This window comes from Balaenoptera borealis, assembly GCF_965194805.1.
Source record: "Balaenoptera borealis genome assembly, chromosome: 3".
Classification (NCBI taxonomy): domain Eukaryota; kingdom Metazoa; phylum Chordata; class Mammalia; order Artiodactyla; family Balaenopteridae; genus Balaenoptera; species Balaenoptera borealis.
Window position 1 is genome coordinate 38,071,186 of NC_138866.1, and position 23,431 is coordinate 38,094,616.

Consider the following 23,431-nt stretch of genomic DNA (forward strand, 5'->3'; position numbering starts at 1 on the left):
AAAGGCTTAATATGTGAAAGTCTAATTTGGGAGACTTACAGATTTAAAATGAATCTGTAAGGGAAGGAAACTTAAACTCATGCCTCTGGTTAGACTTTAGCAAAGCAGACAGGTCTAGTGTTGACTCTTTTAATGAGCCTTTGGGGTGGAAGCCAAGACATATTTGGGACTTTTCTTATACTGAGCTGTGTATGTGTTTGCCTGTCAGATTCCTTAGAAAAGGCCTCAAAGGACCTTCATAGTAGGTGTGTTCCCCCAACTCCTTCCCTTAGGAGGGCCAGCCTTGAGAATAACATCACTTCCCTGCACCTCTCCCCACCATTACGCACACTGACTCTCTAGATTCCATCATCCCTAAACAATTCCCAATCTGGATCTACCTGCCTCTTTTGCTCCTGTTCCAGGATTGCTGAGCACTAGCTGGAATAAACCACACAACCCTGTGAATAGGTGCCACTAAAATGCATGGTTCACAACCTTAGGGATCTTTACTTATTTTAGGTCATCTCCTGCTCACGTTTGCTGAGCAGCTATTCTTATGCAACTCGCAATGTTTTCTTTCCACTTCTCTAAACCTTTGATGACCCTTCTTCATCTCAGCAGATGGCCCCCCTTTTATTTCTCTGAAAAAGAAAGGACAACTGTAGCAAACATGCACTCCTTTTGTTCCTGACCCCCTTCTGACAAAGGCAGGGTAGAGGAGGGGGACGGGGACTGAGAGGGAGGGGGCGGGCAACACACACAAAACCTTGTAGGCCAAGGTAGTGGCTTTTCTTCTGACTCAGATGGGGGACTTTTGAAGGTTTGGGGCCAAAGAGTGGTATGATTTGTCTTATGTTTTATAAAGATCAATCTGGCTGCTGCGTGGAAGATGAGATATAACGGGACAAGGATGCAAGAGGGCAGACAGGTTAATAGTCAAGTTGAGAGATGATGGTGGTGGTAGTTAGAATTGATTAGATTCTGGACAAATGGTTAGGACCAATAAAATGTAAGGGTATGAGAGAAAGTGAAGGTCAGTATTTACTTTTAGGCTTTTGGTACAAACAACTGTGAAGCTAAGTTGTGCATGGTCATTTGTCATGTCTAATGGGCAGTTACATGTATGAACCCAGAGTTCTGTGGTCTTGGGTGTGGACATAGATATGCATTGTCTCTTGATATTTTATTTCCTCCAATTTTTTCCCTTCTCTTTTCTGTGTTGTCCATCTCTCTATCATTCTACTGGCTCTTTCTCATCAGCCCATAAACATGGTCATGTCTCTTCAATCCTAAAAAAATACACGTATGTGAATAAAACACTTGACTTTGCGCTCTCTTTAACTATTGACTATCTACCAATTCTTCCCATTTTAAGTAGGCTTCCTAAAGCATGTGCTTTACTTTCTTATCTCCATTTTCTACCTATTGAAAGTGGACTTCTTCTCCTGTACCACCTCTCAAAGTACATTTGCCAAAATTCGCAAACACCTTTTCATGCATATAGAGACATCTCCCTTGGCTTTGTCGACCTAAAAAACAAGAATCCAGTTCAAGAGGCAAAGTGTTTATTTGGGATAAAGGAATTACAATTGAGGGTATACATATATAGGTAGAAACCCAAATAGTGTTCTGATTATATGAGAGGGGCTCAGGGTTTTCTCTCATGAAAAAGAAAGGAAGATGAGGTAAGTTGTTGTTTTTTAGAAGTGTTCATTGGTACAAGATGATGTAAAGCTAGATTTGTACTTCATTGATTGGTCAGGTGACGTAGTCACTAGGTAAATGTTCATTTATCAATCCTTTCAATAGACAGGATATTCTGGTTTCTTTTGCTTACTTCTTGGAATGGTGGCAGATTGGTCCAGTTCAGAGGTACAGAAAATGGGATGTACAAGGTTATTCCTCTGGAATGGTTGTTCCGGCTCTATTTTAAATGGCTCTACTAATGTCATCTTTCACAGCTTCTTTGATGTTTATCTCTCCCTGGTTCCCCTCCCACTGCTCTGGCTATTTCTTCTCTGTTGCTTTGTTGGATCATTATACTCTGTCTCTTAAATATTGAACACTGTGATACTGGCAACAAATTATTGAAAGATCAAGGGCAGCTCTCCTGATAGGCTGAGCAGTGTCTCCCTACCAGGAGTGATTTAAGGGAGCCAGCCATCTTTCAGATATATCCCTGATCACTTCACCTGATGATCCCTGCTTTGCACGTCCTTCCCTCCAGAAGGCCCCTGTGAAACTGTCATTTTGTTCTCTGAAAGGTGGAAGTCTCTAGCCCCCATCAGCATGTCAGCACAGACATGTGCTGTGCTGACAAACTAGCTCACTATCACAGTGAAGAGAAAAGAGATGCTGAGATTTCAAAGGAGGGTGGAGAAAGCATTTGGAGCATGGGGTGCTGCTTGGCAGGCAGGGGTGGAAAGGAGCTAAGGTGATGATGCCAAGAGGGAAGAGACTCTTCCAGAAGGATATTTTTTTCTTCCGACCTCTATGGTGGGAAAATAATCAGGGATTGATGATTCATGCCCCCTTTCTCTGGTTTCCTGCCATGAGAACCTTCTTCCAAAGTCTGTCTAAAGTATCCCTGCCCTTTATTTATATCTCATTATCCCTTTATTATGGTCTGTAATTATATTTTTTGATTCTTTATATATTTACTGCTTGTCTCTCCAGCTAGAATGGGAGCCAGGAAGACAGGGAGCTTGTCTATTTGATTCAACTCTGTATCTCTGGTATAACAGGAACATAGTAGGTGCTCAACAAATTCTTTAGAAATGAATGAATGGATTTTGGTACTCCATATGTGAAAAGTTGTAAATTAAGAGCAAAGCAAAACCATACTGGTTCTCCAGAACTGAGATTTTAGTGTTGGCTTTAAATAGACATACAATAAAACTTAGATATATGAATATGTGATTGACTTCAGTTTTCTGTAACAGAGCTCACTTAGTTTGTGACCCACACTCCCCTACTCTTTTCTACCTTTCAAAATGCCCTTTGATGCTGCATCTGTCCTGTGGTTGTACCTGTCACTCTGTGTCTGTCATGTCCCAGAATTCTGGATGGGAAGTAAGATACACTTCTCTGTTGTTTTCAGATTTCCCCTCAACCTATTTTAGGTTTCTTTTTTTCACCTGTATTTCTTTCTATTCTGCCCACCTAGGTTTCACTGCCCCTTCCTCTGACCCCATGTTTTCTGGGAAAAGAGCTAAGATTTAACAATAAAAACAAAGCACAAGAAGAATAACAACAAAAAAGCCATTTGCTATCTCAGGGGCCTGGCACTTGCAAAGGAAATCTATGCTTTCAAGATTATTGTTTTGGCTATGGGATTGAAAAATGTCTAATTTGAAATTCAAAGCTATGCTGCTTTCTTTGTTCTCAGCTGTATTTACACTTTCCTTGAAAAGTGACTGCCACTGTTTCAGTGGGAGGATGGCAGAGGGGCCATTAGGAAGAGCAAGGGATTAGAGGGATGAAAATACTGTGTGTGCGTGTATGTATGTGTGTGTGCACACACACATACACACACAATCTCACGTGTTCCTCATCCTCAATCATAAGTGAGTTTCTGGCATAAGTGAATGAATTTGCCGCACTCCCAATCTCTTTCTTTTCATTGCTTATAGAAGGGAACCACCTGGGAATTTAAGTGGTTTGGAAACAACCATTTGTACCATAGACAGAATTTGATGATAAAGTTTGGATATTCTATTCTATAGAGGCAACATAAGGTTAGGACTCTTTCAACTTAGGTCAGAAGCAGAGATAATCATTTTTTGGTTTTTGTTTGCTAAAGAAAGAAAATCATATAAGTGTATTTTAGAGAAATATGCATCTTAAAACGAGTATTTCCATTCACCCAAAGAGAGATTTTACTGGATTTTGATGTTTGGTGAGAGGCTTCCTATAGCTGTGTGACTCTAACTGTTAGTTTAGTCATCAGAGAGAAATTCCCAGAGGAAAAAAAGGTGGTGATTGTAATGGAAGTTGGTTAATATGACAGCACCAGACAAGACAGCTGAGATAAACAAGAAAGAACCCAAGTCACACAGAGGAAGGGACGGAAATCCCAAATATTTTCTGAACCTCTGGTGTTCCTGGCTTCTTTTTAATTTAATTTGCAAGGTAATTCAGATTATCTGCCTGTTTTGTTTTTTTTTAATTTAATTTTTACATCAAAGTAGTACATACACATAAAGAGTCAAATAGTACTTCAAGGTTTATTTTGAAAAATAGAGGTTTACTTTTCTCCACACCTTTTCCCATTTCCCAGAGACTACTTTAAAATATTTTTACTTTTGGGGTAATATTTATCTTTTTTTTCTCTAAATACCATGATTATTGGAAAGGATTTTCAGTTTCAGTCATTAGCTATTGACTTCCATCTTTGGAAAATGCCCCCTGTCCCTTAACCACCACTTCATACACATATATACATTTCCAATTTTCTATCTTCTCAGTATATTTAGATCATGCTTTTGATTGAATCAATAGTCTGTGTTCATTTTTATGACTTGCAAACACTATTTCTATCTGAGTTGTGTGGTATTCTATCATTATTTTCCCATGCCACATTTGGTTTTCCCCAGGGTAATTATGGTCATCAAATATTTTTCTTAGTTTTCCATGTGCTTCTCTTTATTTCATTTCCAAAGTCTTCTGTATTGTGTAGCTCTTTCTCAATATGCTCATATTAGATAGTGATCAACATCTTGTCTTTGGAGACACCTTTCTTGGAGCCTTCTGACTATTCTGACCTAATCTCTGGAGTCTGATCCACAGCTCTCAGCCTGATACCTCCCTTCATCCATGATCTTCAGGATTCCCTTTGCCTTTCTCTTTTATGGACTCCTTGTTTTCTATGTCTGTTTTCAAGAAACAACTCTTACAATATTAGCCTTAAGAGAAAGGATAGATAAAAGATATTTGGGCGGGGGGAGGATTATACATGTGTTAAAATGGCTTTCATTTATCCTTACACTTAACTGAGAGTTCATCTAGGTAGAGATTTAAAGGTTAGAAATGATTTTATGTCAGAATTTTGGGGCATTCCTCCTTTGAATTTTGAATGGAACTATTCAGAAGACTGATTCCAGTCAAGTCTTTTTATTTTTATTTTTTAAATTGAGGTATAATGGCCTGTAACATTTTTATTAGTTTCAGGTATGTAACATAATGATTTGGTATTTGTATACATTGTGAAATGATCATCACAATTAGTCGACTTAACATCCATTACCTTACATAGTTACAAAAAATTTTATTTCTTGTGATGAGAACTTTTAACATCTTCTCTGTTAGCAACTTTCAAATATGCCATATGATATTATAGTCACCACGCTGTACATTGCATCACCATGACTTATTTTATAACTAGAACTTTGTACCTTTTGACTCCTTTTACTCAGTTCTCCCACCCCCTGCCCTCTGTCTCTGACAACTGCCACCAACCAATCTATTATCTGTATCTGTGAGCTTGGTTTTTTCATTTTTTTGTTTCTGTTTTTTTTTTTTTTTTTTTTGGCAGGATTTCATTTTTTCATGGTTGAATAATATTCTATTACATATATCTATATACCACATTTTCTTTCTCCATTTGTCCATTGATGGGCACTAAGGTTTGTTTCTATATCTTGGCTATTGTAAATAATGCTACAATGAACATGGGGATGCATATATCTTTTCCAGTTAGTGTTTTTATTTTCTTCAGATAAACACCCAGAAGTGGAATGGCTAGATCATCTGGTACTTCTATTTTTAATTTTTTGAGGAATATTTGTACTGTTTTCCATAGTGGCTGCACCAATTTCATTCCCACCAACAGTGCACAATGATTCCCTTTTCTCCACATCCTCACCAACACTTGTTATTTCTTGACTTCTTTGTAATTGCCATTCTAACTGGTGTGAGGTGATATGTCATTGTGTTTTTAATTTGCATTTTCCTGATGATTAGTGATGTTGAGCATCTTTTCATGTACCTGTTGGCCATTTGTATGTCTTCTTTGGAAACATGTCTATTCAGATCTTCTGCCCCATATTTAAATTGAATTTTTTTTTTTGCAGTTGAGTTGTATGAGTTCTTTATACATTTTGAATATTAACCCCTTAAAAGATATCTGAGTTGCAAATATTTTCTCCCATTCAATAGGTTGCATTTTCATTTTGTTGATGGTTTCCTTTGCTGGTCAGAAGATTTTTATTTTGTTGTAGTCCCATTTGCTTCTTTTTGCTTTTATTGCTTTTGCTTTTGGTGTCAGATCGATTCAAATCTTGATGCTTGTAAATAATATATTTTTCTCTCTTCTTACTTTCTGGAAACCTTTAAAATCTTTTGGTACCCAGTATTAGGAAATACTATGGTGATATCTTTTTCTTTGGTTCTGTTTTCATCCACTTTTCTAGATTCTCAATGGGCATATTTCATCATTTGGATATACCTATTTTTCACTCCTGGGAAATTTTCTTGAGTTATTTTCTTGAGAGTTCCTCCTTTTTCTTATCTTTATTGAAACTCTTACTGTTTGGAATCGAGTCTTCTGGATTAATTTTCTAATTTTCTTATCCTCTTTCTATGATTTTCTGTAATTTTGTCTTTTTTTTTCACTCTATGGTCTAGAAGTTTTCCTCAAGCTCATTTTCTAATCCTTCTATTGAATTTTTTTTTCTCCTAGCCTATGTCAATTTCCAAGAGCTCTCAAGCTTTATCTTTGTTCCTTCTTATAACATGCTGTTTTTGTTTCATAAGTTCAAAATCTCCTCTCTTCTCTCTGAGGATGTAAGAGAGTTTATATACAGTTTTCATATCCTCACATAGTCTCTGTTTCCTTTAAGTTGATTTCTGGTTTGTTGGTTTTGGTCTCTGTTTCTCATGTTGGAGGCTTTATGCAGATGTCTAGGAATCCTGGCTTTCTTTTTACGGCTGAATTTGTGACTGTGGCCTTAATGTAGGGAGATCTGATTGGGTCATTTTGTGGGGAATACTCAACATCACTATTTTTTTTTTTTTCTTTTGTCAATCCCAATCGCCCAATTCAGCACACCACCATCCCCACCCCACCGCAGTTTTCCCCCCTTGGTGTCCATATGTCTGTTCTCTACATCTGTGTCTCAAATTCTGCCCTGCAAACCGGCTCATCTGTACCATTTTTCTAGGTTCCACATACATGCATTAATATATGATATTTGTTTTTCTCTTTCTGACTTACTTCACTCTGTATGACAGTCTCTAGATCCATCCACTTCTCAACAAATGACTCAATTTCGTTCCTTTTTATGGCTGAGTAATATTCCATTGTATATATGTACCACATCTTCTTTATCCATTCGTCTGTTGATGGGCATTTAGGTTGCTTCCATGACCTGGCTATTGTAAATAGTGCTGCAATGAACATTCGGGTGCATGTGTCTTTTTGAATTACGGTTTTCTCTGGGTATATGACCAGTAGTGGGATTGCTGGATCATATGGTAATTCTATTTTTAGTTTTTTAAGGGACCTCCATATTGTTCTCCATAGTGGCTGTATCAATTTACATTCCCACCAACAGTGCAAGAGGGTTCCCTTTTCTCCACACCCTCTCCAGCATTTGTTGTTTGTAGATTTTCTGATGATGCCCATTCTAACTGGTGTGAGGTGATACCTCATTGTAGTTTTTTTTTTTTCTCATTGTAGTTTTGATTTGCATTTCTCTAATAATTAGTGATGTTGAGCATCTTTTCATGTGCTTCTTGGCCATCTGTATGTCTTCTTTGGAGAAATGTCTATTTAGGTCTTCTGCCCATTTTTGGATTGGGGTGTTTGTTTCTTTAATATTGAGCTGAATGAACTGTTTATATATTTTGGAGATTAATCCTTTGTCCGTTGATTCGTTTGCAAATATTTTCTCTCATTCTGAGGGTTGTCTTTTCGTCTTGTTTCTGGTTTCCTTTGCTGTGCAAAAGCTTTGAAGTTTCATTAGGTCCCATTTGTTTATTTTTGTTTTTATATCCATTACTCTAGGAGGTGGATCAAAAAAGATCTTGCTGTGATTTATGTCAAAGAGTGTTCTTCCTATGTTTTCCTCTAAGAGTTTTAGAGTGTCCAGTCTTACATTTAGGTCTTTAATCCATTTTGAGATTATTTTTGTGTATGGTGTTAGGGAGTATTCTAATTTCATTCTTTTACATGTAGCTGTCCAGTTTTCCCAGCACCACTTATTGAAGAGACTGTCTTTTCTCCATTGTATATCTTTGCCTCCTTTGTCATAGATAAGTTGACCATAGGTGCGTGGGTTTATCTCTGGGCTTTCTATCTTGTTCCATTGATCTATGTTTCTGTTTTTGTGCCAGTACCATATTGTCTTGATTACTGTAGCTTTGTAGTATAGTCTGAAGTCAGGGAGTCTGATTCCTCCAGCTCCGTTTTTATCCCTCAAGACTGCATTGGCTATTTGGGGTCTTTTGTGTCTCCATACAAATTTTAAGATGATTTGTTCTAGCTCCGTAAAAAATGCCATTGTTAATTTGATAGGGATTGCATTGAATCTGTAGATTGCTTTGGGTAGTATAGTCATTTTCACAGTGTTGATTCTTCCAATCTAAGAGCATGGTATATCTCTCCATCTGTTGGTATTATCTTTAATTTCTTTCATCAGTGTCTTATAGTTTTCTGCATACAGGTCTTTTGTCTCCCTAGATAGGTTTATTCCTAGGTATTTTTTTCTTTTTGTTGCAATGGTAAATGGGAGTGATTCCATAATTTCTCTTTCAGATTTTTCATCATTAGTGTATAGGAATGCAAGGGATTTCTGTGCATTAATTTTGCATCCTGCAACTTTACCATATTCATTAATTAGCTCTAGCAGTTTTCTGGTGGCAGTTTAGGATTCTCTATGTATAGTATCATGTCATCTGCAAACAGTGACAGCTTTACTTCTTCCTTTCCGATTTGTATTCCTTTTATTTCTTTTTCTTCTCTGATTGCTGTGGCTAGGACTTCCAGAACTATGTTGAATAATAGTGGTGAGAGTGGACATCCTTGTCTCGTTCCTGATCTTAGAGGAAATGCTTTCAGTTTTTGACCATTGAGAATGATGTTTGCTGTGGGTTTGTCATATATGGTCTTTATTACGTTAAGATAGGATCCCTCTATGCCCACTTTCTGGAGAGTTTTATCATAAATGGGTGTTGAATTTTGTCAAAAGCTTTTTCTGCATCTATTGAGATGATCATATGGTTTTTATTCTTCAATTTGTTAATATGATGTATCACATTGATTGATTTGCGTATATTGAAGAATCCCTGCATCCCTGGGATAAATCCCACTTGATTGTGGTGTATGATCCTTTTAATGTGCTGTTGGATTCTGTTTGCCAGTATTTTGTTGAGGATTTTTGCATCTATATTCATCAGTGATATTGGTCTGTAATTTTCTTTTTTTGTAGTGTCTTTGTCTGGTTTTGGTATCAGGGTGATGGTGGCCTCATAGAATGAGTTTGGGAGTGTTCCTTCCTCTGCAATTTTTTGGAAGAGTTTGAGAAGGATAGGTGTTAGCTCTTCTCTAAATGTTTGATAGAGTTCACCTGTGAAGCCATCTGGTCCTGGACTTTTGTTTGTTGGAAGATTTTTAATCACAGTTTCAATTTCATTACTTGTGATTGGTCTGTTCATATTTTCTGTTTCTTCCTGGTTCAGTCTTGGAAAGTTTTACCTTTCTAAAAATTTGTCCATTTCTTCCAGGTTGTCCATTTTATTGGCATAAAGTTGCTTGTAGTAGTCTCTTAGGATACTTTGTATTTCTGCGGTGTCTGTTGTAATGTCTCCTTTTTCATTTCTGATTTTATTGATTTGAGCCCTCTCCCTCTTTTTCTTGATGAGTCTGGCTAATGGCTTATCAATTTTGTTTATCTTCTCAAAGAACCAACTTTTAGTTTTATTGATCTTTGCTATTTTTTTCTTTGTTTCTATTTCATTTATTTCTGCTCTAATCTTTATGATTTCTTTCCTTCTGCTAGCTTTGGGTTTTGTTTGTTCTTCTTTCTCTAGTTTCTTTAGGTGTAAGTTTAGATTGTTTACTTGAGATTTTTCTTGTTTCTTGAGGTAGGCTTGTATAGCTGTAAACTTCCCTCTTAGAACTGCTTTTGCTGCATCCCATAGGTTTTGGGTCGTCGTGTTTTCATTGTCATTTGTCTCTAGGTATTTTTTGATTTCCTCTTTGATTTCTTCAGTGATCTCTTGGTTATTTAGTAACGTATTGTTTAGCCTCCATGTGTTTGTGTTTTTTACGTTTTTTTCCCTGTAATTCATTTCTAATCTCATAGCGTTGTGGTCAGAAAAGATGCTTGATATGATTTGAATTTTCTTAAATTTACTGAGGCTTGATTTGTGACCCAAGATGTGATCTATCCTGGAGAATGTTCCGTGCGCACTTGAGAAGAACGTGTAATCTGCTGTTTTTGGATGGAATGTCCTATAAATATCGATTAAATCTATCTGGTCTATTGTGTCATTTAAAGCTTCTGTTTCCTTATTTATTTTCATTTTGGATGATCTGTCCATTGGTGTCAGTGAGGTGTTAAAGTCCCCCACTATTATTGTGTTACTGTCAGTTTCCTCTTTTATAGCTGTTAGCAGTTGCCTTATGTATTGAGGTGCTCCTATGTTGGGTGCATATATATTTATAATTGTTATATCTTCTTCTTGGATTGATCCCTTGATCATTATATAGTGTCCTTCCTTGTCTCTTGTAACATTCTTTATTTTAAAGTCTATTTTATCTGATATGAGTATAGCTACTCCAGCTTTCTTTTGATTTCCATTTGCATGGCATATCTTTTTCCATCCCCTCACTTTCAGTCTGTATGTGTCCCTAGGACTGAAGTAGGTCTCTTGTAGACAGCATATATACAGGTCTTGTTTTTGTATCCATTCAGCAAGCCTGTGTCTTTTGGTTGGAGCATTTAATCCATTCACGTTTAAGGTAATTATCGATATGTATGTTCCTATGACCATTTTCTTAATTGTTTTGGGTTTGTTTTTGTAGGTCCTTTTCTTCTCTTGTGTTTCCCACTTAGAGAAGTTCCTTTAGCATTTGTTGTAGAGCTGGTTTGGTGGTGCTGAATTCTCGTAGCTTTTGCTTGTCTGTAAAGCTTTTGATTTCTCCATCAAATCTAAATGAGATCCTTGCTGGGCAGAGTAATCTTGGTTGTAGGTTCGTCCCTTTCATCACTTTAAGTATATCATGCCACTCCCTTCTGGCTTGTAGAGTTTCTGCTGAGAAATCAGCTGTTAACCTTATTGGAGGTCCCTTGTATGTTATTTGTCGTTTTTCCCTTGCTGCTTTCAATAATTTTTCTTTGTCTTTAATTTTTGCCACTTTGATTACTATGTGTCTCGGTGTGTTTCTCCTTGGGTTTATCCTGTATGGGACTCTCTGCACTTCCTGGACTTGGGTGGCTATTTCCTTTCCCATGTTAGGGAAGTTTTCGACTATAATCTTCAAATATTTTCTCTGGTCCTTTCTCTCTCTCTTTTCCTTCTGGGACCCGTATAATGTGAATGTTGTTGCGTTTAATGTTGTCCCAGAGGTTTCTTAGGCTGTCTTCATTTCTTTTCATTCTTTTTTCTTTATTCTGTTCCGCAGCAGTGAATTCCACCATTCTGTCTTCCAGGTCACTTATCCGTTCTTCTGCCTCAGTTATTCTGCTATTGATTCCTTCTAGTGTAGTTTTCATTTCAGTTATTGTATTGGTCATCTCTGTTTGTTTGTTCTTTAATTCTTCTAGGTCTTTGTTAATCATTTCTTGCATCCTCTCAATCTTTGCCTCCATTCTTATTCCGAGGTCCTGGATCATCTTCACTATCATTATTCTGAATTCTTTTTCTGGAAGGTTGCCTATCTCCAGTTTATTTATTTGTTTTTCTGGGGGGTTTTCTTGTTCCTTCATCTGGTATATAGCCCTCTGCCTTTTCATCTTGTCTGTCTTTCTGTAAATGTGGTTTTTGTTCCACAGGCTGCAGGATTGTAGTTTTTCTTGCCTCTGCTCTCTGCCCTCTGGTGGTTGAGGCTATCTAAGAGGCTTGATGGGAGGCTCTGGTGGTGGGTAGAGCTGACTGTTGCTGTGGTGGTTAGAGCTCAGTAAAACTTTAATCCACTTGACTGTTGATGGGTGGGGCTGGGTTCCCTCCTTGTTGGTTGTTTTTCCTGAGGCAAACCAACACTGGAGCCTACCTGGGCTCTTTGGTGGGGCTAATCAACATCACTATTTTTTACTTCATTTCTGTTGGGCTGCTCATTTTCCCAGAGAGGAATTTTTCCAATTTCTAGTCTGGATATTCCTTGCTTCCACTTTTCTGGGAGCTGAATATGGAAATAGAGCTAGGGGTTTGATATTCAGTTTGTACACTTTCAAATAATCTCCCTGATTTCAGTATGCTACCTCTACTTGAGACTCTCCCTAGTCTTCAGCTGAGGTGTGAAATGGACAGTTGCCCAGCTCTGTGGAATTAAGAAGGCATCTGGGAGATGGATATCCATCTACTTTTTGAACAGACTTTCAACAAGTCCTCCATTTTCAGCTCCCTTTTGCCCCCTCACTTCCAGAAGTATCTGGTGGTAGCAATTCCTGGGATATTTGGAGGTTCTGTACTGCAGATCAGTTTGGTTCTTGGCTTTCCCTCTGCTGGTTTAAGATTCAGCTTTCTTGTATCTGCTAAGTCAGTTACTACTTGTCCTATGCTTTCCAGGTTTCAGAAGTTTTTGTTGTTGTGTGTTCTCCTATTTTCTTTGTCCTTGTAGCATCATAGTTTAAAAAATCCATTTACTGTTTTTTTTGTGGAGTTTTGAGAAGAAGCAGAGGCACATGCATGTGGACAATCCTCCATATTGACCATATTGGCTGAGCCTTTCTGTGTTTTTGCATGGTTCTCTCAGTTATGCTGGTTCTTACTTCTGTTTCCTTTGTTTATTATCCAGATTTATACAGCTCTTGATCTAAAATTTTTCACTGTTATTTACCATTTGTCTCAATCTACTTGGTTAGTAGGGAATATCCCATCCTTACTAAACCCATCAGAAGTCCACTGCTATAATATCTGTCTGCTTAACCTGTAAGTCTACTCCACTGTCTGCTTGGCCTCTCAGCTATGCTCTCTGGTCCCTGATCTTTGGAAGTCCTGTGCTGTTGTGACAGTCTCTGCTCAGTCATTCTCTCTGGCATTCTTTCCCCCTTTATTCATTAGAGCCAAGCTTTCTCTTATACTACCTTAGTCCTCAAGCCCATCTCCAGCAGAGCATCTTTTTCCAATCCCTTAAATATATAGAATGACACTGTAAAAATGATCAAATACTCTGTCATTAGCTAGATTGAATTGGGTGGGGGGGGGTCTAACCTTTTCATGTAGGTTTATACTTTAGAATTAAAGGGAGGCATAAAATTTATCAGTATCATGGATGAAGCCAGACCAAAATATATTCAATTTCTTAAAGTCAGGATTCTGTTATACTCTTAGGACTAGAAGTGGTTGGCAATAAAGGGGTGAAAGGAAAAACCACTGTCAGTACTATGGCCTAAATTTAAGTGAATCAGGGGTAAATTCCTCTTCTATCAGCCTTTAATAAACAGCATTCTATAGTCCACAGTGAATTCAGCACAGTGATGTTTGGATTTTGTTGATAAACCTGTTATAGGTGTTTCTCAGTTTGTATTTGCTCTGAAATACTGTCAGCTGGAATACTTCACGGAGGCGGTCAGTGTCGGATGGGAACATATGTGCCTTTGATGAAAGCTGCTTTGCAGTGAAAATCACTGGGATTCCTGTGAAGCTCTGTCTTGTGTACATTGTTATATGAACACTACCTTTAAAATATTTGGCTTGATTCTGAAGTCCTAAATAGGTTTATAGAGTACAGGCCTACCAGCTGAGCAGGAGTAAAAATGAAATATTTCACTATTGTGTTATGTGGAGCTTTTCTGTTGTCAGATAGAACTTTGAATACATAAATTTTAATCAAGAGAAGTCTGACTAATAAAAATCATCATGGTTAGTGGTAAAAAGTAAGCTTTAAAGACATTATGATTAAAGGCTGTGTCCTCATTATAAATCAAGTAGCCAGAATTTCTGGAATGAAGAAGGGAGAAAATGGTGCGGGATGAGTTCAGAAAGGTAATGGGACCTGATCATTCAGAGCCCTGGAGACTATGTTATTTTGTGGACGGGAACCTCAAGAGTGTTCTGAGCAGCCAGTGACATGAATTTGCATTTTAACAGGATCACTCTGGCCACTGTTTTGAAAGTTAACTCTAGGTGACAAGGGATGGAAGAGACAATTCAGGAAAATTCTTGCAGTAATTTTAGTGAGAGGTGATGGTGGCTTGGATAAAGATAGTAGCAGTGGAGATAGAGGGCAGTGGGTAGGTCCTAGTTATATTTTGAAAATCAGATGTGGTGCATTTTTAAATTAAAATACAGTTGATTTACAATATTATATTAACTTTAGGTGTGCCAGGATAGTGATTCAGTATTTCTGCAGATTATACTCCATCAAAAGTTATTACAAGATGATGGCTAGAATCCCCTGTGCTATACAATACATCCTTATTGCTTATCTATTTTATACATAGTAGTTTGTATAAACTACTGTTAATCCCAAACTCCTGATTTGTTTCTCCCACCTTCCCTCTCCCCTTTGGTAACCACTAGTTTGTTTTCTATATCTGTGAGTCTGTTTATATTTTGCATATATATTCATTTGTTTTTTTTTTTAGATTCCACATATAAGTAATATCATACTGTATTTGTCTTTCTCTGTCTGACTTATTTCACTAAGCACAATATTCTCTAGTTCCACCCATGTTGCTGCAAATAGCAGGATTTCATTCTTCTTTATGGTGAATATTCCATTGTATGTATATGTATACATGTGTGTGTGTGTGTATATATATATATATATATATATCTCCACATCTTCTTTATCCACTCATCTGTTGATGTGGGCTGTAAAAGGAAGAGAGAAATTAAGGAGGATGACAAGTTATTTATTTTTGTTTTTGGTTCTCTGCACAGGTAGGGATGGAGATGATTATGGGGAAAGCAGAAAGGTTTTTTTTTTTTTTTGAGCAAGATGTAGAATTAGGAGTTAAATTTTGATAAGACATAAGTTTGGGGTGTTTGTTAGACATATAAGATGTCTAATAGGCAGTTGGGTGAGAAGTCTGGATTTCAGGGGAGAGATTCTGGCTGGAAACATATACATTTGAGAATTGTTGGTATCGAGCTGATATTTAAAGTCTGGGTGAGACTGGTTGAACTCCACGGGATTGAATGTAGATGGAGAAGCGATCTAAGAACTAAGCCCTGGGGCATTCCAATATTTAGTGGTCAATAAGACAAGGTGAAACCAGCAAAGAGATGGGAAAGAGTGCTTTGGAGGTAGGGAGAAATCTAGAAGTAAAGTGTCCTGAGGGCAAGGAAAGATGAGTGAGCATCCGTGGCAAGTGCCACTTACAAGTCAAACAGGACGACACCTGGGAATTGATCATTGAATTTTTCAGTCTGGAGGTCACTGGTGATCTTGATGGAATCTCTCTCTTCCTCAAACATCTGTGACAAGAACACTGTTTTCTCTTTGGCAAGTTCTCCACAGTGTCTTGGGATGAAATCTGACGGGGCCAGAACACATCAACTCTTTTAGAGCTATTGATGTTTTGCTTTCTTTTTTAGTCAGTTTGTCTCCTGTTGGGTTTATGTCTTCTCTTAGCAGTGCTCTTTATAATCTATACCCTAGTCTGAATATCATTCTGCCTGAAGTAGAAGACAGGCCAAGCAGGGGTCAAGGACTTGTGTATCCTTTGTATCATCCATCATCATTGACCTCCAACCCAAGAAGCAGGTACTATGGACTGAATTGTTTCTCCCCAAAACGCATATGTTGAAGCCCTAACCCCTGTGTGACTGTATTGGCGACAAGGCCTTTAAGGAGATGATTAAGGTTAATTGAAGTTAAATGAAGTCATAGCATGAAGCCCTGATCTGATAGAACTTGTGCCCTTATAAGAAGAGGAAGAGGCAACAGGGCTCTTTCTCCACCATGTGAGGACACAGTAAAAGGCGGACTGCTGGAAGCCAGGAAGAAAGCCCTTATCAGAACCCTATGCTGGAGCCTTACTACCAGCCTCCAGAACTATGAGAAAATAAATTTTTGTTGTTTAAGCCACCCAGTCTATGGTATATTGTTATGGCAACACAGACAGACTAAGATAGTGGAGCTCTGCTTTCTTTCTACTATTTATTCTTAGCATTTTTTCAAACATTAGTTCTCTGGGGACTTTAGATCTCTTAACAATCTAGTTAACAATCTAGTTTACTGTCTGCATAGCAATAACTCTCCATTTAGGCTTTGAAATACTGGCAGCTTCTTTAACTGAATCCAACATAGTACTTTGTGCTGAAGAGCATCTAAAAGTTTCATAAATCAGAACAGCTATGAAGATGTACTCCTAGCTTATCAGGCTCTTTTGCATTGAATTACTTTAACTTCCTAGAATTAAAGGTTGGGTTGCTGAGGCAAGCCTATCTTTCTTGCCTTCCTTGAATCCTTTTCTCTCCTCTCACCCCCTTATTTTCCTTCTGTACTAATCACTTGCAATATTTCCTGCCTGAAACGTTTTGAAATGTTTACTCTGTGGTATTCCAGGATTTATGAAACATTCATCCGGTATTGATCAATATGTAGCGTTTGTAATTTTTAAAGCCTTTGTAAGCCTGTAGTGGCAAGAAGAGCTTATCTATTTCTCTGGTTTATGCATTAACAACAACAAAAAAGTCAGTACCTGTGAGATCTTTTCTCTGATTCTTCCAGATTTTATTTTTCTTAATATGGGCATTTCTTTCTTTAATATTTTGTCAGAAAGCACTAAAACATTAAACAATTATTCGTAGTCTCTGGAAATCCATAATTGGAAATCTAACTTCAGATTACAGAATTATGTCTACAAGGGTTGATTATAGGCTGCACTGTGGCTATGTGGTCCAGACTATGGACCATCCCTATAACATAGGGACAAAAGAGAATGGCTACTCACTGGGAATTTAATGGTTTAAAGACACCAGGTGTATGTGCCAGGGGCAATGGAGGGGTTGGTTAATACTTTAATTTCTCTATCTTCTACCTGTGAGATGTAGAATGAATATGTAATATCTGTATTATCTATACGTATATCCTATGTAACATTATGTATCTTATTATATATAAATATGTATTTTAGACTGACACTAATGTTGAAGGATATTCATTATGGTACTCAAGGAAAAAAATAAAATAGTGTACTTGTGGAGAATTTTCAAAAAGGAAGAAGAAACATTTAGATGAACAGTTTAATATGCAAGCTATAGTTACACAAAAGAAAGCCCATATGGTTTAATGTCATACATTAGTTTGTTTTAAACCTTTTGTGGTTTATTTTTAATTTAAAATGAATATGTGCCTTAATTAGTTTTGAAGTGGGATAGGGAAGCATATGTTTTTTAGTTAAACACAGAGTAATTTATGTGGTATTCTCTCTCTTATTCTTGGTGCTAGGTCTTCAAGTTAACCAAAAATATGTCATCCAGAGACCCAGGTCAGCCCATCCTTATTGTGTTGAGAATGTGGTGTTTTTTTTTTCTTCTCATTACACTTTGCTTAACTGAAAAGAATTTCTAGGTCTTCATTCATCTATTAATCAAACACTTATTTGACAAATTTCATATTTATGTATATCTACTATGTAATACAAATTTATGTGTGTCCCCAGTGCCTTAATACCAAAGATATATTTATCTTTGTCTGGCTATCTTTTTTATCTATCTGCCTATCTATCTATCTATCTATCTAATAGAGATAAGTATAGATATAAACATAGATATCTGGGCCTAAGGATACAAAATGAAATAGTATCCTTTTCCTGCTCTCTAAACCTCAGGGATATCAAAGAAAAACTGCCTTATGAAGTTGAATATGGAAGAAGTAAAATTTAGATATCTGAATGCACTCATATAAGGTGGAACTCAGAATGTATGTCCTCTTCATCATTGTCTCTTGGAATAAACCAGAAAAAGAGCCTTGGTTATAGATATAATCATACAGTCCTATGTGTGTCATAGTGTTGTTATGAGGTCAGATGAAAGAACGCATAATGAACATGTTTTGTTTTAAACTTTTAAGCACAAAAAATTATTGTTGATATTCTCATAATACTCAAAATCCAGCCCCTATGTGTCTGTCTCTGTCAAAAGGAGGCAAGTCAAGATGTATTTTATTCATCATATCTGGGCCCAGAAGGCTGACAGGTGAAAGAATCTGTTCTTGCCCATCCTGGAATCAGCTCATAACCAGCCTGGTGGACACTGAGGGACATGTTGGTCCTGATTCACTGAAGGCCTCGAGAACAGCCAGTGAGATGGTGCCGGGCTGTTTCCATGCGGTTCTCTGGTGTGATGCTTTCCCCAGGGTGGTTGTCTGCTCTTCCTGTGTCCAGAGCTGTGTGGCTCTAGAGAGTCATGTGTGGTCATGAAAAAAGCTCATGTGGCTTTTTGGAGATTTCCCAGGATGTTGATGACGCAAAACTTGGTCAGACCAGGCTGGAATTGTCTCTAAACTTTTCTCCACTGCTTTCAATTTCTAGGTATGAGCCAAAGCATTTTCTTCTCCTTACTAATGGTCTATCAGACATTACGTATCAGTTAGGGTTTTGAAATTCTATCCACAGAGTCATGAAAACACAAATCATACTTTCCTATGTTTTAAAGAACAAGCTTAATTTATCTTCCATTTATTCATAGAAATGATAGGTTTTTAAGATCCTATTTTTGATTTGCTTTGGATTAATGAGTAGATTTTTGGTAGCAAGAGAGTGAAAATGGAGCCCTACATCCTTGCAAATGTGTTTAATTATGAAACACGCTGAGCCACATTTGACCATTTTTCGTTTCTGAACTAATGTCAGCCTCTCTAGTCTGCTACAGAACGTGTTTTGCAGCTCCACAACAAAGGATAAAAATAAAATAAATTTTTGGGAAAGTGCTTTGAGATAGCTAAAGATAGAGAGCCACACAAAAGCATACAAGCATTGGTAGAATGACAAATTAATTGTGCTGCCTTTACGTGGTAACACCGAACAATTAATGCACTTAATTGCTTTATTGAAACAAAAAGCTCTTTCGTAGTTTGCATGATTTCTTTTGTGTAATGAGAATGTTCATAAATTTATAAGTGAGTGCATAACCTCTGATTTAGGGAGTTTTGGTAATGCATCTCTGTTTTTTAAATTTTCAGACAGCATTTTTCTTTCTTATTTTATACATTCAGAACTGAGTTCCTAATGAGATAAATTGTTATAAATTGTTGGGAGGGGGAGGGAAGTGAAACTATTTTTAAGAAAGTAACAGCTTTGCATAATTTATTGGTGTTTCAGATTTCATGTTTAATGAATCGTATTTTCAAGACTAATTTTAATTTCTTGGGAACATAACCTAAATAAGTTTATTGTGAGGAATTTTTTCAAAACACAAAACAACACTGAGTCCAGTGGTTTTTGAGTTGCATTGGAGAGTTGAAGATTTCTGAGGGGTCAGCCTGGAACTGGAAGAGGGGTGGGGGAGGTGAGCAGGCAGGCACCACACTGGATGACCCATGAGGGTTTTGCACCTCACTGTAATCTGGCACTTAAAGTGCTCCGTACATTGGACTAAATGAATGAACAAATTGACCCCCACCCCTCCATCCCTGCTTTAACTTGAGAGACTCGGTTCTTCCCGTTTTCTTTACTGCAATCAGAGTAAGTTTTCCGAAGTTCACTGGAGCAGTTCCAGAGATGATGTAACATATTCTCTGGGGGGTCCTGCCCTATTGCTGCTACTCACACACACTAAGTATCCTGGCTACTCTTCCTATCATCTGCCTTCTCTTCCACATTTCTCTTCACCATTCTTCCTAGACCTCCAGCTCCCCTGTACCACTAGCCCCAGCGGGAGTCGGTGTCCTAAAGTGCTGGTCAAGCATCAGTCTGTATTTCCCCATTGCACTGGCATAGTGATCAGAAACACTGCCAACCAATTATGGAGATGGGCAAGCTCCCTGAAAACTGTCACGCACTGTGTAAATGCAAGCTATTAGTAATAGTTTTATATAGGAGTTTATTGATTTGTTAAAGTAGCTGATATCATCTTGCCAAAATTGGGCACCCTTAGATACCCTGGGACCTTGGCTGTCTGGTCTACCTTCCTAAGCCTTCATTGACCTCTCTACTTTTGGTTTGGAGATATTATATTTAAATTTAATCACGTTAAATAGACTGTTTGACCCTCGGTATTCTGAGACAGAGAAAATGATTCATCCTCTCACAGTATCCTTAGGTGATGCACGATGAGCAGGTAGATGATAACAATAGTAAATATTTAATGTACTTCCACGACAGGGAAGGATGATTCTTTACAGTATCTCATTTTACAGTGAACAGCTGACATTTTTTTAGGATGTCAGGTATGAATCTAAGTGCTTTACATAATTTGACTCATTTCATCCCCATAATAATTTTCTCGGTTAAGTGATATTATTGCCCATATTTTACAAGGGAGAGAAACTGTGCACAGACAGATTGAGTAACTTTGTTGAAAGCCACCCAGGTTGTAAGTCATGGGACTTGGTTAGGCAGTTTTACTCTAGCCTAGAATGTGAGATGCTCTCAGTTTAATCATCTCAGCAATACTGTAATTTCTTTTTATGTTTTTCTTTTCATCCCTGTGAATCCCAGAATGCTTTTCTAACCTTATAAAGCATACAGAAAAAAAAAACCCTAGAGCAGTTACATTGTTATTAAAATATCATCTCTAGGGAAGGAGCTATATATTTGTTTGCTAATAAGATGAAAATAGCTTCATTTTTTTCTGCTTATAAAAATAATACATACTTTTGAAGAAAATTGAAATAATACAGAAAATACAAATGAGAGAGCATATCACCTGAAGTCCTACTACCTAGAGGTATTTGGGCGAATACACTTTCTGAAATTTCTCCATGTACATGTACCTATAGCTTTTTTGTAAGTAAGACAATACTATACATATTGTTTTGTAAACTATTCGTATGCTCACAATGTTTTAGGGATGTCTTTTCTGTGGCAGTGACTATAAGTATATACCATGTTTTTTTTTTTTTTAATATACCATGTTTTAGAATGATTATGTCATACTGCTTTGTTTGGCTGTAACATAATGTATTTAAGCAGTCCCATATTGATGAACATTTAAATTACTTCCAATATTTACATTATAAACTTGATTTCCACAAATCTTCTGGTATGTCGACAGTTGCCTTTTTGGGAGTGGAAGTGGGATTGTTGGCACAAAGAACATTCATATTTTTTTTTTTTGGGTATATAGTGCCAAACCTGAAAGGTTGTAACAACTTAACACTCTACCAATATATTTTTAGTGTGCCCATTTCTTTTGTTTCTTTCTATTGTTGATTTTGTCTATTTTAAAATATCTGCCTGTTTGATAGTTGAAAAAAATTTTTGTTTTTATTTCTGATACTTCAATGATTAGTGGGGTTGAATGTATTTATTATGCTTATTGACCATTTATATATATGTATATATATATTTTGCAAATTATGTAACTATTAATGTCATCTATCCATTGTTTTTGCTAGTCTGTGGTTTCCTTTTTATTGATTTTTGTTATTTTATTTTATTTTTTTTTACATATTAAGGATATTAGTCTTTTGTTTATTCTATGTGTTGCAAATATTCTTTTTCCAGTCAGGGGTTACTTCTTCAGCCTTGTTTAGTCATATACTTGTGATTTGTCTATTTATTATTTGCCATAAACATTTAAAAATTTTTATGTGATCAAACAAATTTTTTAATGGATTCTTCTGGATTTTGAGGCATTCTTAATAAAACCTCCTTTACCCCAACATTGTAGAAATAGCTTCCTCTTAATAGGACACAGAACCAGGCAACGTAACTGTCATTTATTTGTCAATCACTTTTAAGTTTACTAAGCTTTCACAAACACTTTCTCATTTAAATTAGTTTATAATTTAATATTACTTTTAACGTTTCTCAGATGAGGGAAATCAGATGAAGAGGATAAATAATGTACCTCAAATCACACATCTAGTAAGGATTAGAATGTAAGTTAGTCTGATGCCAAAGCCATACTCTCAGCCATGGCACTTCACTATGCTCTCTTACATAGATGGGAAAGCAGTGGAAAAGAAAGGTTAAATGGCCTGCCTCATGCTGAAAAGTATTCCCCTTTTATGATAGAAAGATTAGGAACTGAATCCTTGACTGTTAATATGATGCTTCTTGTAGTAATTGGATTCCAGTTGAGTCTTTTGAAAGGAATTTCAGTGGAAAAGCAATTAGGCATTAAAAGAAAAGAGCTATAGGAATGTTAAGATTAAGAATAATGTGGGTAATGCTTTGGATTTTAAGAATTAAGAGGAAGAAGTCCAAGTAGTTAAATGAATTTGTGAAAATGGGTCAATAAGAGAGCACCACATCAGAGAGCTTGGTCCATTTTCAAGCAGGCGTGCTGAACAAATTCTTCCCTCCTCTCATGTCCAGTAAATAGTCAGAGCAAGTATTAAGCAGGATTTTACATGTACAATTAGGAAGGATTTTATCCCTGGTATTATACTGGATTTTGATGCAGATAAATTTCTCATTCACAGAACATTTTCAGTCTTCAGGTCAGAATTTACTGTTAGAGTAAAGAGGTATATAGATTTCAGTTGATATCACATCATTAACTATCAGCACTTGTATGAATGCACTGATATTTTCAGCAAGCACTGTATTTAAGACAATACAGAAAGTAAATATTTCTTTTTGCCCTCTTGTCCCTCTCTAAGGATAAGTTTGAATAGGCAGTAGTAAGTGGATGATTTCTGGTCTTGCAATGAGATGAACAGAGCTCAGTCTCATCAAAAATATTAGCACATTCAATGTGGAACCAAAGAAGCTATGTGACAATGTAAAGCTCGGTAACAGGAGTAAAGCAGATCTTATGTTGACTATGGCAAAACAAAGTGTAACCTCTCTCGTGGCAGTTAAACATATTTTAAGCTGTAGGGTAGGCTCCAGTTTTTATGCTAGTCTGTATTCGTATTTTATTGGTGTTAATCCTCAAACCTTAATTTCTCCGATTTCTAGAAAATAAGCCACATTACCTCCCATATGAATTGCTTCTAGATCTTTCAGGATTCTTCTCAGTGATTAAGTGGATAGAAAATTGCCTCACTGTACAATGTGGGCTCTGTTATTTTTACCTTCGTGTGGACCTCTTCCCTTACAGTTGAATTATCAGTCGTTTGTTGGGATCGAGAACCCTAAAGGATGAGAAGACTGTTTACTGGGGCTCGGCATTTATTTGCACCTGTGCCACACTGAAAGAATATTGGTGTGACCCTCTGTCG

The 23,431-nt window shown here is 37.0% G+C and overlaps 1 protein-coding gene across 2 annotated transcripts in view; it reads left to right on the forward strand.

Annotated features, from left to right (window-relative positions):
* The window catches only part of KCNH5 (potassium voltage-gated channel subfamily H member 5), a 332,299-nt gene that overhangs the window by 100,013 nt on the left and 208,855 nt on the right, over window positions 1-23,431 (forward strand). The window lies entirely within an intron of this gene.